This window comes from Hyperolius riggenbachi, chromosome 1 (genome assembly GCF_040937935.1).
Source record: "Hyperolius riggenbachi isolate aHypRig1 chromosome 1, aHypRig1.pri, whole genome shotgun sequence".
In the NCBI taxonomy this organism is placed as follows: Eukaryota; Metazoa; Chordata; class Amphibia; order Anura; family Hyperoliidae; genus Hyperolius; species Hyperolius riggenbachi.
This window is the reverse complement of record NC_090646.1, coordinates 660,135,292-660,152,125: the sequence shown is the minus strand read 5'-3', so window position 1 is coordinate 660,152,125 and position 16,834 is coordinate 660,135,292. Positions and strand designations below refer to the sequence as shown.

General features: G+C 51.9%; 1 protein-coding gene across 1 annotated transcript in view; it reads right to left on the bottom strand.

Annotated features, from left to right (window-relative positions):
- The window catches only part of ARK2N (arkadia (RNF111) N-terminal like PKA signaling regulator 2N), a 144,493-nt gene that overhangs the window by 20,689 nt on the left and 106,970 nt on the right, over positions 1 to 16,834 (bottom strand). The gene's annotated exons all lie outside the window — the stretch shown is intronic.

Below are 16,834 nucleotides of genomic sequence, written 5' to 3'. Positions count from 1 at the left end.
CATGTGCAGAACCACCAGAGTCAGCTGAAGAGGCCAATAATGACCGCACATGTGCAGAAGCACCAGAGTCAGCTGAGGAGGCCAATAATGACCGCACATGTGCAGAAGAACCAGAGTCAGCTGAGGAGGCCAATAATGACCGCACATGTGCAGAAGCACCAGAGTCAGTGAGGAGGCCAATAATGACCGCACATGTGCAGAAGCACCAGAGTCAGTGAGGAGGCCAATAATGATGCACATGTGCAGAAGCACCAGAGTCAGCTGAGGAGGCCAATAATGACCGCACATGTGCAGAAGCACCAGAGTCAGCTGAGGAGGCCAATAATGACCGCACATGTGCAGAAGCACCAGAGTCAGCTGAGGAGGCCAATAATGACCGCACATGTGCAGAAGCACCAGAGTCAGTGAGGAGGCCAATAATGATGCACATGTGCAGAAGCACCAGAGTCAGCTGAGGAGGCCAATAATGACCGCACATGTGCAGAAGCACCAGAGTCAGCTGAGGAGGCCAATAATGACCGCACATGTGCAGACGCAGCAGAGTCAGCTGAAGAGGCCAATAATGACCGCACATGTGCAGAAGCACCAGAGTCAGCTGAGGAGGCCAATAATGACCGCACATGTGCAGAAGAACCAGAGTCAGCTGAGGAGGCCAATTATGACCGCACATGTGCAGAAAAACCAGAGTCAGCTGAGGAGGCCAATAATGACCGCACATGTGCAGACGCAGCAGAGTCAGCTGAAGAGGCCAATAATGACCGCACATGTGCAGAAGCACCAGAGTCAGCTGAGGAGGCCAATAATGACCGCACATGTGCAGAAGAACCAGAGTCAGCTGAGGAGGCCAATAATGACCGCACATGTGCAGAAGCACCAGAGTCAGCTGAGGAGGCCAATAATGACCGCACATGTGCAGAAGAACCAGAGTCAGCTGAGGAGGCCAATAATGACCGCACATGTGCAGAAGCACCAGAGTCAGCTGAGGAGGCCAATAATGACCGCACATGTGCAGAAGCACCAGAGTCAGCTGAGGAGGCCAATAATGACCGCACATGTGCAGAAGAACCAGAGTCAGCTGAGGAGGCCAATAATGACCGCACATGTGCAGAAGCACCAGAGTCAGCTGAGGAGGCCAATAATGACCGCACATGTGCAGAAGCACCAGAGTCAGCTGAGGAGGCCAATAATGACCGCACATGTGCAGAAGCACCAGAGTCAGCTGAGGAGGCCAATAATGACCGCACATGTGCAGAAGAACCAGAGTCAGCTGAGGAGGCCAATAATGACCGCACATGTGCAGAAGAACCAGAGTCAGCTGAGGAGGCCAATAATGACCGCACATGTGCAGAAGAACCAGAGTCAGCTGAGGAGGCCAATAATGACCGCACATGTGCAGAAGCACCAGAGTCAGCTGAGGAGGCCAATAATGACCGCACATGTGCAGAAGCACCAGAGTCAGCTGAGGAGGCCAATAATGACCGCACATGTGCAGAAGCACCAGAGTCAGTGAGGAGGCCAATAATGACCGCACATGTGCAGAAGCACCAGAGTCAGCTGAGGAGGCCAATAATGACCGCACATGTGCAGAAGAACCAGAGTCAGCTGAGGAGGCCAATAATGACCGCACATGTGCAGAAGAACCAGAGTCAGCTGAGGAGGCCAATAATGACCGCACATGTGCAGAAGCACCAGAGTCAGCTGAAGAGGCCAATAATGACCGCACATGTGCAGAAGCACCAGAGTCAGCTGAGGAGGCCAATAATGACCGCACATGTGCAGAAGAACCAGAGTCAGCTGAGGAGGCCAATAATGACCGCACATGTGCAGAAGAACCAGAGTCAGCTGAGGAGGCCAATAATGACCGCACTTGTGCAGAAGAACCAGAGTCAGCTGAAGAGGCCAATAATGACCGCACATGTGCAGACGCAGCAGAGTCAGCTGAAGAGGCCAATAATGACCGCACATGTGCAGAAGCACCAGAGTCAGCTGAGGAGGCCAATAATGACCGCACATGTGCAGAAGAACCAGAGTCAGCTGAGGAGGCCAATAATGACCGCACATGTGCAGAAGAACCAGAGTCAGCTGAGGAGGCCAATAATGACCGCACTTGTGCAGAAGAACCAGAGTCAGCTGAAGAGGCCAATAATGACCGCACATGTGCAGACGCAGCAGAGTCAGCTGAAGAGGCCAATAATGACCGCACATGTGCAGAAGCACCAGAGTCAGCTGAGGAGGCCAATAATGACCGCACATGTGCAGAAGCACCAGAGTCAGCCGAGGAGGCCAATAATGACCGCACATGTGCAGAAGAACCAGAGTCAGCTGAGGAGGCCAATAATGACCGCACATGTGCAGAAGCACCAGAGTCAGCTGAGGAGGCCAATAATGACCGCACATGTGCAGAAGCACCAGAGTCAGTTGAGGAGGCCAATAATGACCGCACATGTGCAGAAGAACCAGAGTCAGCTGAGGAGGCCAATAATGACCGCACATGTGCAGAAGCACCAGAGTCAGCTGAGGAGGCCAATAATGACCGCACATGTGCAGAAGCACCAGAGTCAGTTGAGGAGGCCAATAATGACCGCACATGTGCAGAACCACCAGAGTCAGCCGAGGAGGCCAATAATGACCGCACATGTGCAGAAGCACCAGAGTCAGCTGAGGAGGCCAATATTGACCGCACATGTGCAGAAGCACCAGAGTCAGCTGAGGAGGCCAATAATGACCGCACATGTGCAGAAGCACCAGAGTCAGCTGAGGAGGCCAATAATGACCGCACATGTGCAGAACCACCAGAGTCAGCTGAGGAGGCCAATAATGACCGCACATGTGCAGAAGCACCAGAGTCAGCTGAGGAGGCCAATAATGACCGCACATGTGCAGAACCACCAGAGTCAGTGAGGAGGCCAATAATGACCGCACATGTGCAGAAGCACCAGAGTCAGTGAGGAGGCCAATAATGACCGCACATGTGCAGAAGAACCAGAGTCAGCTGAGGAGGCCAATAATGACCGCACATGTGCAGAAGCACCAGAGTCAGTGAGGAGGCCAATAATGACCGCACATGTGCAGAAGCACCAGAGTCAGTGAGGAGGCCAATAATGACCGCACATGTGCAGAAGAACCAGAGTCAGCTGAGGAGGCCAATAATGACCGCACATGTGCAGAAAAACCAGAGTCAGCTGAGGAGGCCAATTATGACCGCACATGTGCAGAAAAACCAGAGTCAGCTGAGGAGGCCAATAATGACCGCACATGTGCAGACGCAGCAGAGTCAGCTGAAGAGGCCAATAATGACCGCACATGTGCAGAAGCACCAGAGTCAGCCGAGGAGGCCAATAATGACCGCACATGTGCAGAAGAACCAGAGTCAGCTGAGGAGGCCAATAATGACCGCACATGTGCAGAACCACCAGAGTCAGCTGAAGAGGCCAATAATGACCGCACATGTGCAGAACCACCAGAGTCAGCTGAGGAGGCCAATAATGACCGCACATGTGCAGAAGAACCAGAGTCAGCTGAGGAGGCCAATAATGACCGCACATGTGCAGAAGCACCAGAGTCAGCTGAGGAGGCCAATAATGACCGCACATGTGCAGAAGAACCAGAGTCAGCTGAGGAGGCCAATAATGACCGCACATGTGCAGAAGAACCAGAGTCAGCTGAGGAGGCCAATAATGACCGCACATGTGCAGAAGAACCAGAGTCAGTGAGGAGGCCAATAATGACCGCACATGTGCAGAAGCACCAGAGTCAGCTGAGGAGGCCAATAATGACCGCACATGTGCAGAAGAACCAGAGTCAGCTGAGGAGGCCAATAATGACCGCACATGTGCAGAAGCACCAGAGTCAGCTGAGGAGGCCAATAATGACCGCACATGTGCAGAAGAACCAGAGTCAGCTGAGGAGGCCAATAATGACCGCACATGTGCAGAAGCACCAGAGTCAGCTGAGGAGGCCAATAATGACCGCACATGTGCAGAAGAACCAGAGTCAGTGAGGAGGCCAATAATGACCGCACATGTGCAGAAGCACCAGAGTCAGCTGAGGAGGCCAATAATGACCGCACATGTGCAGAAGAACCAGAGTCAGCTGAGGAGGCCAATAATGACCGCACATGTGCAGAAGCACCAGAGTCAGCTGAGGAGGCCAATAATGACCGCACATGTGCAGAAGAACCAGAGTCAGCTGAGGAGGCCAATAATGACCGCACATGTGCAGAAGCACCAGAGTCAGCTGAGGAGGCCAATAATGACCGCACATGTGCAGAAGCACCAGAGTCAGCTGAGGAGGCCAATAATGACCGCACATGTGCAGAAAAACCAGAGTCAGTGAGGAGGCCAATAATGACCGCACATGTGCAGAAGAACCAGAGTCAGCTGAGGAGGCCAATAATGACCGCACATGTGCAGAAGCACCAGAGTCAGCTGAGGAGGCCAATAATGACCACACATGTGCAGAAGCACCAGAGTCAGTGAGGAGGCCAATAATGACCGCACATGTGCAGAAGCACCAGAGTCAGTGAGGAGGCCAATAATGACCGCACATGTGCAGACGCACCAGAGTCAGCCGAGGAGGCCAATAATGACCGCACATGTGCAGAAGCACCAGAGTCAGCTGAGGAGGCCAATAATGACCGCACATGTGCAGAAGCACCAGAGTCAGTGAGGAGGCCAATAATGACCGCACATGTGCAGACGCACCAGAGTCAGCCGAGGAGGCCAATAATGACCGCACATGTGCAGAAGCACCAGAGTCAGCTGAGGAGGCCAATAATGACCGCACATGTGCAGAAGCACCAGAGTCAGCCGAGGAGGCCAATAATGACCGCACATGTGCAGAAGCACCAGAGTCAGCTGAGGAGGCCAATAATGACCGCACATGTGCAGAAGAACCAGAGTCAGCTGAAGAGGCCAATAATGACCGCACATGTGCAGAAGCACCAGAGTCAGCTGAGGAGGCCAATAATGACCGCACATGTGCAGAAGAACCAGAGTCAGCCGAGGAGGCCAATAATGACCGCACATGTGCAGAAGCACCAGAGTCAGCTGAGGAGGCCAATAATGACCGCACATGTGCAGAAGAACCAGAGTCAGCCGAGGAGGCCAATAATGACCGCACATGTGCAGAAGCACCAGAGTCAGCTGAGGAGGCCAATAATGACCGCACATGTGCAGAAGAACCAGAGTCAGCTGAGGAGGCCAATAATGACCGCACATGTGCAGAAGAACCAGAGTCAGCTGAGGAGGCCAATAATGACCGCACATGTGCAGAAAAACCAGAGTCAGCTGAGGAGGCCAATTATGACCGCACATGTGCAGAAAAACCAGAGTCAGCTGAGGAGGCCAATAATGACCGCACATGTGCAGACGCAGCAGAGTCAGCTGAAGAGGCCAATAATGACCGCACATGTGCAGAAGCACCAGAGTCAGCTGAGGAGGCCAATAATGACCGCACATGTGCAGAGGAACCAGAGTCAGCTGAGGAGGCCAATAATGACCGCACATGTGCAGAAGCACCAGAGTCAGCTGAGGAGGCCAATAATGACCGCACATGTGCAGAACCACCAGAGTCAGCTGAGGAGGCCAATAATGACCGCACATGTGCAGAAGAACCAGAGTCAGCTGAGGAGGCCAATAATGACCGCACATGTGCAGAAGAACCAGAGTCAGCTGAGGAGGCCAATAATGACCGCAGATGTGCAGAAGAACTAGAGTCAGCTGAGGAGGCCAATATTGACCGCACATGTGCAGAAGAACCAGAGTCAGCTGAGGAGGCCAATATTGACCGCACATGTGCAGAAGCACCAGAGTCAGCTGAGGAGGCCAATAATGACCGCACATGTGCAGAAGAACTAGAGTCAGCTGAGGAGGCCAATATTGACCGCACATGTGCAGAAGAACCAGAGTCAGCTGAGGAGGCCAATATTGACCGCACATGTGCAGAAGAACCAGAGTCAGCTGAGGAGGCCAATATTGACCGCACATGTGCAGAAGAACCAGAGTCAGCTGAGGAGGCCAATATTGACCGCACATGTGCAGAAGCACCAGAGTCAGCTGAGGAGGCCAATAATGACCGCACATGTGCAGAAGAACCAGAGTCAGCTGAGGAGGCCAATATTGACCGCACATGTGCAGAAGAACCAGAGTCAGCTGAGGAGGCCAATAATGACCGCACATGTGCAGAAGCACCAGAGTCAGCTGAGGAGGCCAATAATGACCGCACATGTGCAGAAGCACCAGAGTCAGCTGAGGAGGCCAATAATGACCGCACATGTGCAGAAGAACCAGAGTCAGCTGAGGAGGCCAATAATGACCGCAGATGTGCAGAAGCACCAGAGTCAGCTGAGGAGGCCAATAATGACCACACATGTGCAGAAGAACCAGAGTCAGCCGAGGAGGCCAATAATGACCGCACATGTGCAGAAGCACCAGAGTCAGCTGAGGAGGCCAATAATGACCGCACATGTGCAGAAGCACCAGAGTCAGCTGAGGAGGCCAATAATGACCGCACATGTGCAGAAGCACCAGAGTCAGCTGAGGAGGCCAATAATGACCGCACATGTGCAGAAGAACCAGAGTCAGCTGAGGAGGCCAATAATGACCGCAGATGTGCAGAAGCACCAGAGTCAGCCGAGGAGGCCAATAATGACCGCACATGTGCAGAAGCACCAGAGTCAGCTGAGGAGGCCAATAATGACCGCACATGTGCAGAAGCACCAGAGTCAGCTGAGGAGGCCAATAATGACCGCACATGTGCAGAAGCACCAGAGTCAGCTGAGGAGGCCAATAATGACCGCACATGTGCAGAAGCACCAGAGTCAGTTGAGGAGGCCAATAATGACCGCACATGTGCAGAAGAACCAGAGTCAGCTGAGGAGGCCAATAATGACCGCACATGTGCAGAAGCACCAGAGTCAGCTGAGGAGGCCAATAATGACCGCACATGTGCAGAAGAACCAGAGTCAGCTGAGGAGGCCAATAATGACCGCACATGTGCAGAAGCACCAGAGTCAGCTGAGGAGGCCAATAATGACCGCACATGTGCAGAAGCACCAGAGTCAGCTGAGGAGGCCAATAATGACCGCACATGTGCAGAAGCACCAGAGTCAGCTGAGGAGGCCAATAATGACCGCACATGTGCAGAAGAACCAGAGTCAGCTGAGGAGGCCAATAATGACCGCACATGTGCAGAAGAACCAGAGTCAGCTGAGGAGGCCAATAATGACCGCACTTGTGCAGAAGAACCAGAGTCAGCTGAGGAGGCCAATAATGACCGCAGATGTGCAGAAGCACCAGAGTCAGCTGAGGAGGCCAATAATGACCGCACATGTGCAGAAGCACCAGAGTCAGCTGAGGAGGCCAATAATGACCGCACATGTGCAGAAGAACCAGTCAGCTGAGGAGGCCAATAATGACCGCAGATGTGCAGAAGCACCAGAGTCAGCCGAGGAGGCCAATAATGACCGCACATGTGCAGAAGCACCAGAGTCAGCTGAGGAGGCCAATAATGACCGCAGATGTGCAGAAGCACCAGAGTCAGCTGAGGAGGCCAATAATGACCGCACATGTGCAGAAGCACCAGAGTCAGCTGAGGAGGCCAATAATGACCGCACATGTGCAGAAGCACCAGAGTCAGCTGAGGAGGCCAATAATGACCGCACATGTGCAGAAGCACCAGAGTCAGTGAGGAGGCCAATACTGACCGCACATGTGCAGAAGCACCAGAGTCAGCTGAGGAGGCCAATAATGACCGCACATGTGCAGAAAAACCAGAGTCAGCTGAGGAGGCCAATAATGACCGCAGATGTGCAGAAGAACCAGAGTCAGCTGAGGAGGCCAATAATGACCGCACATGTGCAGAAGCACCAGAGTCAGCTGAGGAGGCCAATACTGACCGCACATGTGCAGAAGCACCAGAGTCAGCTGAGGAGGCCAATAATGACCGCACATGTGCAGAAGCACCAGAGTCAGCTGAGGAGGCCAATAATGACCGCACATGTGCAGAAGCACCAGAGTCAGCTGAGGAGGCCAATAATGACCGCACATGTGCAGAAGAACCAGAGTCAGCTGAGGAGGCCAATACTGACCGCACATGTGCAGAAGCACCAGAGTCAGCTGAGGAGGCCAATAATGACCGCACATGTGCAGAAGCACCAGAGTCAGCTGAGGAGGCCAATAATGACCGCACATGTGCAGAAGAACCAGAGTCAGCTGAAGAGGCCAATAATGACCGCACATGTGCAGAAGCACCAGAGTCAGTGAGGAGGCCAATACTGACCGCACATGTGCAGAAGAACCAGAGTCAGTGAGGAGGCCAATAATGACCGCACATGTGCAGAAGAACTAGAGTCAGCTGAGGAGGCCAATAATGACCGCACATGTGCAGAAGAACCAGAGTCAGCTGAGGAGGCCAATAATGACCGCACATGTGCAGAAGCACCAGAGTCAGCTGAGGAGGCCAATAATGACCGCACATGTGCAGAAGAACCAGAGTCAGCTGAGGAGGCCAATAATGACCGCACATGTGCAGAAGCACCAGAGTCAGCTGAGGAGGCCAATAATGACCGCACATGTGCAGAAGAACCAGAGTCAGCCGAGGAGGCCAATAATGACCGCACATGTGCAGAAGAACCAGAGTCAGCTGAGGAGGCCAATAATGACCGCACATGTGCAGAAGAACCAGAGTCAGCCGAGGAGGCCAATAATGACCGCACATGTGCAGAAGAACCAGAGTCAGCTGAGGAGGCCAATAATGACCGCACATGTGCAGAAGAACCAGAGTCAGTGAGGAGGCCAATAATGACCGCAGATGTGCAGAAGAACTAGAGTCAGCCGAGGAGGCCAATAATGACCGCACATGTGCAGAAGAACCAGAGTCAGCTGAGGAGGCCAATAATGACCGCACATGTGCAGAAGCACCAGAGTCAGCTGAGGAGGCCAATAATGACCGCACATGTGCAGAAGCACCAGAGTCAGCTGAGGAGGCCAATACTGACCGCACATGTGCAGAAGCACCAGAGTCAGTGAGGAGGCCAATAATGACCGCACATGTGCAGAAGCACCAGAGTCAGCTGAGGAGGCCAATAATGACCGCACATGTGCAGACGCACCAGAGTCAGCCGAGGAGGCCAATAATGACCGCACATGTGCAGAAGCACCAGAGTCAGCTGAGGAGGCCAATAATGACCGCACATGTGCAGAAGCACCAGAGTCAGCCGAGGAGGCCAATAATGACCGCACATGTGCAGAAGCACCAGAGTCAGCTGAGGAGGCCAATAATGACCGCACATGTGCAGAAGAACCAGAGTCAGCTGAAGAGGCCAATAATGACCGCACATGTGCAGAAGCACCAGAGTCAGCTGAGGAGGCCAATAATGACCGCACATGTGCAGAAGAACCAGAGTCAGCCGAGGAGGCCAATAATGACCGCACATGTGCAGAAAAACCAGAGTCAGCTGAGGAGGCCAATTATGACCGCACATGTGCAGAAGAACCAGAGTCAGCTGAGGAGGCCAATAATGACCGCACATGTGCAGAAGCACCAGAGTCAGCTGAGGAGGCCAATAATGACCGCACATGTGCAGAAGCACCAGAGTCAGCTGAGGAGGCCAATAATGACCGCACATGTGCAGAAGCACCAGAGTCAGTGAGGAGGCCAATAATGACCGCACATGTGCAGAAGCACCAGAGTCAGCTGAGGAGGCCAATAATGACCGCACATGTGCAGAAAAACCAGAGTCAGCTGAGGAGGCCAATTATGACCGCACATGTGCAGAAGAACCAGAGTCAGCTGAGGAGGCCAATTATGACCGCACATGTGCAGAAGAACCAGAGTCAGCTGAGGAGGCCAATAATGACCGCACATGTGCAGAAAAACCAGAGTCAGCTGAGGAGGCCAATTATGACCGCACATGTGCAGAAAAACCAGAGTCAGCTGAGGAGGCCAATAATGACCGCACATGTGCAGACGCAGCAGAGTCAGCTGAAGAGGCCAATAATGACCGCACATGTGCAGAAGCACCAGAGTCAGCTGAGGAGGCCAATAATGACCGCACATGTGCAGAAGAACCAGAGTCAGCTGAGGAGGCCAATAATGACCGCACATGTGCAGAAGCACCAGAGTCAGCTGAGGAGGCCAATAATGACCGCACATGTGCAGAACCACCAGAGTCAGCTGAGGAGGCCAATAATGACCGCACATGTGCAGAAGAACCAGAGTCAGCTGAGGAGGCCAATAATGACCGCACATGTGCAGAAGAACCAGAGTCAGCTGAGGAGGCCAATAATGACCGCACATGTGCAGAAGCACCAGAGTCAGCTGAGGAGGCCAATAATGACCGCACATGTGCAGAAGCACCAGAGTCAGCTGAGGAGGCCAATAATGACCGCACATGTGCAGAACCACCAGAGTCAGCTGAGGAGGCCAATAATGACCGCACATGTGCAGAAGAACCAGAGTCAGCTGAGGAGGCCAATAATGACCGCAGATGTGCAGAAGCACCAGAGTCAGCTGAGGAGGCCAATAATGACCGCACATGTGCAGAACCACCAGAGTCAGCTGAGGAGGCCAATAATGACCGCACATGTGCAGAAGAACCAGAGTCAGCTGAGGAGGCCAATAATGACCGCAGATGTGCAGAAGCACCAGAGTCAGCTGAGGAGGCCAATAATGACCGCACATGTGCAGAACCACCAGAGTCAGCTGAGGAGGCCAATAATGACCGCACATGTGCAGAAGAACCAGAGTCAGCTGAGGAGGCCAATAATGACCGCACATGTGCAGAAGCACCAGAGTCAGCTGAGGAGGCCAATAATGACCGCAGATGTGCAGAAGCACCAGAGTCAGCTGAGGAGGCCAATAATGACCGCACATGTGCAGAAGAACTAGAGTCAGCTGAGGAGGCCAATATTGACCGCACATGTGCAGAAGAACCAGAGTCAGCTGAGGAGGCCAATATTGACCGCACATGTGCAGAAGAACCAGAGTCAGCTGAGGAGGCCAATATTGACCGCACATGTGCAGAAGAACCAGAGTCAGCTGAGGAGGCCAATATTGACCGCACATGTGCAGAAGCACCAGAGTCAGCTGAGGAGGCCAATAATGACCGCACATGTGCAGAAGAACCAGAGTCAGCTGAGGAGGCCAATATTGACCGCACATGTGCAGAAGAACCAGAGTCAGCTGAGGAGGCCAATAATGACCGCACATGTGCAGAAGCACCAGAGTCAGCTGAGGAGGCCAATAATGACCGCACATGTGCAGAAGCACCAGAGTCAGCTGAGGAGGCCAATAATGACCGCACATGTGCAGAAGAACCAGAGTCAGCTGAGGAGGCCAATAATGACCGCAGATGTGCAGAAGCACCAGAGTCAGCCGAGGAGGCCAATAATGACCGCACATGTGCAGAAGCACCAGAGTCAGCTGAGGAGGCCAATAATGACCGCACATGTGCAGAAGCACCAGAGTCAGCTGAGGAGGCCAATAATGACCGCACATGTGCAGAAGCACCAGAGTCAGCTGAGGAGGCCAATAATGACCGCACATGTGCAGAAGCACCAGAGTCAGCTGAGGAGGCCAATAATGACCGCACATGTGCAGAAGAACCAGAGTCAGCTGAGGAGGCCAATAATGACCGCACATGTGCAGAAGAACCAGAGTCAGCTGAGGAGGCCAATAATGACCGCACATGTGCAGAAGAACCAGAGTCAGCTGAGGAGGCCAATAATGACCGCACATGTGCAGAAGAACCAGAGTCAGCTGAGGAGGCCAATACTGACCGCACATGTGCAGAAGCACCAGAGTCAGCTGAGGAGGCCAATACTGACCGCACATGTGCAGAAGAACCAGAGTCAGCTGAGGAGGCCAATAATGACCGCAGATGTGCAGAAGCACCAGAGTCAGCTGAGGAGGCCAATAATGACCGCACATGTGCAGAAGCACCAGAGTCAGTGAGGAGGCCAATAATGACCGCACATGTGCAGAAGAACCAGAGTCAGCCGAGGAGGCCAATAATGACCGCACATGTGCAGAAGAACCAGAGTCAGCTGAGGAGGCCAATAATGACCGCACATGTGCAGAAGAACCAGAGTCAGCTGAAGAGGCCAATAATGACCGCACATGTGCAGAAGCACCAGAGTCAGTGAGGAGGCCAATACTGACCGCACATGTGCAGAAGAACCAGAGTCAGTGAGGAGGCCAATAATGACCGCACATGTGCAGAAGAACTAGAGTCAGCTGAGGAGGCCAATAATGACCGCACATGTGCAGAAGCACCAGAGTCAGCTGAGGAGGCCAATAATGACCGCACATGTGCAGAAGAACCAGTCAGCTGAGGAGGCCAATAATGACCGCAGATGTGCAGAAGCACCAGAGTCAGCCGAGGAGGCCAATAATGACCGCACATGTGCAGAAGCACCAGAGTCAGCTGAGGAGGCCAATAATGACCGCACATGTGCAGAAGCACCAGAGTCAGCCGAGGAGGCCAATAATGACCGCACATGTGCAGAAGCACCAGAGTCAGCTGAGGAGGCCAATAATGACCGCACATGTGCAGAAGCACCAGAGTCAGCTGAGGAGGCCAATAATGACCGCACATGTGCAGAAGCACCAGAGTCAGCTGAGGAGGCCAATAATGACCGCACATGTGCAGAAGCACCAGAGTCAGTGAGGAGGCCAATACTGACCGCACATGTGCAGAAGCACCAGAGTCAGCTGAGGAGGCCAATAATGACCGCACATGTGCAGAAAAACCAGAGTCAGCTGAGGAGGCCAATAATGACCGCAGATGTGCAGACGAACCAGAGTCAGCTGAGGAGGCCAATAATGACCGCACATGTGCAGAAGAACCAGAGTCAGCTGAGGAGGCCAATAATGACCGCACATGTGCAGAAGCACCAGAGTCAGTGAGGAGGCCAATACTGACCGCACATGTGCAGAACCACCAGAGTCAGCCGAGGAGGCCAATAATGACCGCACATGTGCAGAACCACCAGAGTCAGCTGAGGAGGCCAATAATGACCGCACATGTGCAGAAGAACCAGAGTCAGCTGAGGAGGCCAATAATGACCGCACATGTGCAGAACCACCAGAGTCAGCTGAGGAGGCCAATAATGACCGCACATGTGCAGAAGCACCAGAGTCAGCTGAGGAGGCCAATAATGACCGCACATGTGCAGAAGAACCAGAGTCAGCTGAGGAGGCCAATAATGACCGCACATGTGCAGAAGCACCAGAGTCAGCTGAGGAGGCCAATAATGACCGCACATGTGCAGAAGAACCAGAGTCAGCTGAGGAGGCCAATAATGACCGCACATGTGCAGAAGAACCAGAGTCAGCTGAGGAGGCCAATAATGACCGCACATGTGCAGAAGAACCAGAGTCAGCTGAGGAGGCCAATAATGACCGCACATGTGCAGAAGAACCAGAGTCAGCTGAAGAGGCCAATAATGACCGCACATGTGCAGAAGCACCAGAGTCAGTGAGGAGGCCAATACTGACCGCACATGTGCAGAAGAACCAGAGTCAGTGAGGAGGCCAATAATGACCGCACATGTGCAGAAGAACTAGAGTCAGCTGAGGAGGCCAATAATGACCGCACATGTGCAGAAGAACCAGAGTCAGCTGAGGAGGCCAATAATGACCGCACATGTGCAGAAGAACCAGAGTCAGCCGAGGAGGCCAATAATGACCGCACATGTGCAGAAGAACCAGAGTCAGCCGAGGAGGCCAATTATGACCGCACATGTGCAGAAAAACCAGAGTCAGCTGAGGAGGCCAATAATGACCGCACATGTGCAGAAGAACCAGAGTCAGCTGAGGAGGCCAATAATGACCGCACATGTGCAGAAGAACCAGAGTCAGTGAGGAGGCCAATAATGACCGCAGATGTGCAGAAGAACTAGAGTCAGCCGAGGAGGCCAATAATGACCGCACATGTGCAGAAGAACCAGAGTCAGCTGAGGAGGCCAATAATGACCGCACATGTGCAGAAGAACCAGAGTCAGTGAGGAGGCCAATAATGACCGCACATGTGCAGAAGCACCAGAGTCAGCTGAGGAGGCCAATAATGACCGCACATGTGCAGAAGAACTAGAGTCAGCCGAGGAGGCCAATAATGACCGCACATGTGCAGAAGAACCAGAGTCAGTGAGGAGGCCAATAATGACCACACATGTGCAGAAGCACCAGAGTCAGCCGAGGAGGCCAATAATGACCGCACATGTGCAGAAGAACTAGAGTCAGCCGAGGAGGCCAATAATGACCGCACATGTGCAGAAGAACCAGAGTCAGCTGAGGAGGCCAATAATGACCGCACATGTGCAGAAGCACCAGAGTCAGCTGAGGAGGCCAATAATGACCGCACATGTGCAGAAGAACTAGAGTCAGCCGAGGAGGCCAATAATGACCGCACATGTGCAGAAGAACTAGAGTCAGCCGAGGAGGCCAATAATGACCGCACATGTGCAGAAGAACCAGAGTCAGCTGAGGAGGCCAATAATGACCGCACATGTGCAGAAGAACCAGAGTCAGCTGAGGAGGCCAATAATGACCGCAGATGTGCAGAAGCACCAGAGTCAGTGAGGAGGCCAATAATGACCGCACATGTGCAGAAGCACCAGAGTCAGCTGAGGAGGCCAATAATGACCGCAGATGTGCAGAAGCACCAGAGTCAGTGAGGAGGCCAATAATGACCGCACATGTGCAGAAGCACCAGAGTCAGTGAGGAGGCCAATAATGACCGCACATGTGCAGAAGCACCAGAGTCAGCTGAGGAGGCCAATAATGACCGCACATGTGCAGAAGAACTAGACTGGCCTCGACTGCCAGTAATACCGGCGGCTACCATGGGAGAATGGAGGAGGGCGGAGAGGGAGCCAATCGACCACATGGGACTGAAAGGGAGCCCCTGCTAAGTAAAAATTATGCAATATGAACTGTCTCAGGTTCACCCAAACCCACTGCACACACAGGAGTAGCAGGAAACAAAGTGTAACTGTGGAGCATAAAATCAAAAATCAATTATTTTTATCTGGTAAACCAGTAATAAGGATGCTAACCAGGCAATCCAAACGTTAAAATCACTATTACTTTTCTTGTTGATAAATGATCATTCCCCAGTTTACCTGACTCTTATTCGGTACACACACAATTTGGTACACAAAAAGGAAGTTGCAGGGCATGCTGGGTTGTTTTCTTTTGCTTCCCTACTTCCCCCTCAGACTTAAAGCAGAACTGTAATTACTACATTGTTTCACTTACCTGGGGCTTCTGCAAGCCCCTAGCAGCCGCCCTGTACCGCGCCGGTCCTGCCCGAGCCTCCGTTCTCCCGCCGCCAGCTCTGTTCCATAGCTAGACTTTTAAGTCGATGCCAGCGCAGCCCTGCCAAGCGTATCTTTTGTTTGCGTTCCCCTCTGCAATAGCAGGGGACGCGAACAAAGGATACGCGTGGCGCAGGCGCAGTGGCTCGGAGGTGAAACCGAAACTAGCTGGCGCCGGGAGAACGGAGGGTCGGGCAGGACAGGGCGGCTGCTGGGGGCTTGCAGGAGCCCCAAGTAAGTGAGACAATGTGTTTAAAAAGTAATTACAGTTCCTCTTTAACTAAGGCAGCCTGATTGGCTGAAGCCTCTTTCCCTCCTGTTTTCCCCTCCCACACCTCTGTTCCTCTCTGATTGGCTAATATTTCTCATGCTGAGACAATGCCCTCTCTATAGTGGAGGGCGGGTAATGTATACACAATCAGGCAGATGATAGTAAGGGATGAAATTACATCAGGATTGGCTTCAAAATAGCCACAGTTAAAATGTGAAATGCTAAGAAGGGTTTTCTCTTTTTTTTCTGTAGAAAAATCCCTAAAATCAAAACATGGACAGTGCAACACATATGTAAGTAGAGCAAGTATTTATCTACTTATATATGTGTTTTTTTCTGAGATAGTATGGCTAATAGCTCCTCTAAGTTAAAAAGTGGCATTTTCCTTTTTTACTTGACATACTGACTTTGTCAGCGCAGTGGAGCACTGTGATGTCACAGGAAAGGTTGTTTATGAACAAGGCACCCTATACATTCTTACCACTGCACAGTAAACTGACAGAAAGCAGAGCGACCGCAGCCACAAGTTTATTTGAGTATTAAAGCACACCTAAAGTGACATGTGACATGATGAGATAAACATATACACATATAGTACTAGCCCTACTAAAAAAAACATCTGAAGTCCCTTTCTGTTTTCCAGTACAGCAGTAGTTAAAAAACTTGAACTGTTATCAATGCAAAACATCTTGTCGAATTCAGTTGATTTCCTAAAAAGTAAATTGAAGCTAAAAGGCTGATATCTGCTAGGGAAAAATCCCTGTTTGCAAAGCCATGCAGGAGTTTTATGATCTGTAGTTAGTTATCAGGAGAGCTGCAGCAGCAGTCCTGCTACTCGGAGTGTGGAGATAAAGCATTGGGCTACCAAACCATGCAATAAAAGAAAAGAGAACACAGGCAAATTCTAAGGATTATTACTATATGTACACATATTCATCTCATCATGTGATCTGTCACTTCAGGCAAATCACGGTTCCTCTGACCGCTTTCTTCTGAGTGAGCCTTTCCTCTGAAACAGTGCACAGTAGCTGTCGAGCGTGTCACGGCTACCATGGTTGGGGACAGGTACTCAAAATAAATGTTTTGACCATTGACAAATTGTCAAAAAAAAAAAAAAAACTCCCAAAAACTTGACATGTAATGAAATTGATATGTATTACCAATATAGCCTACAGGCCCTTATTCAATTCACTTTTGATACTATGATTTGATATTTGATTCACCTATTTGATACTTTCACATC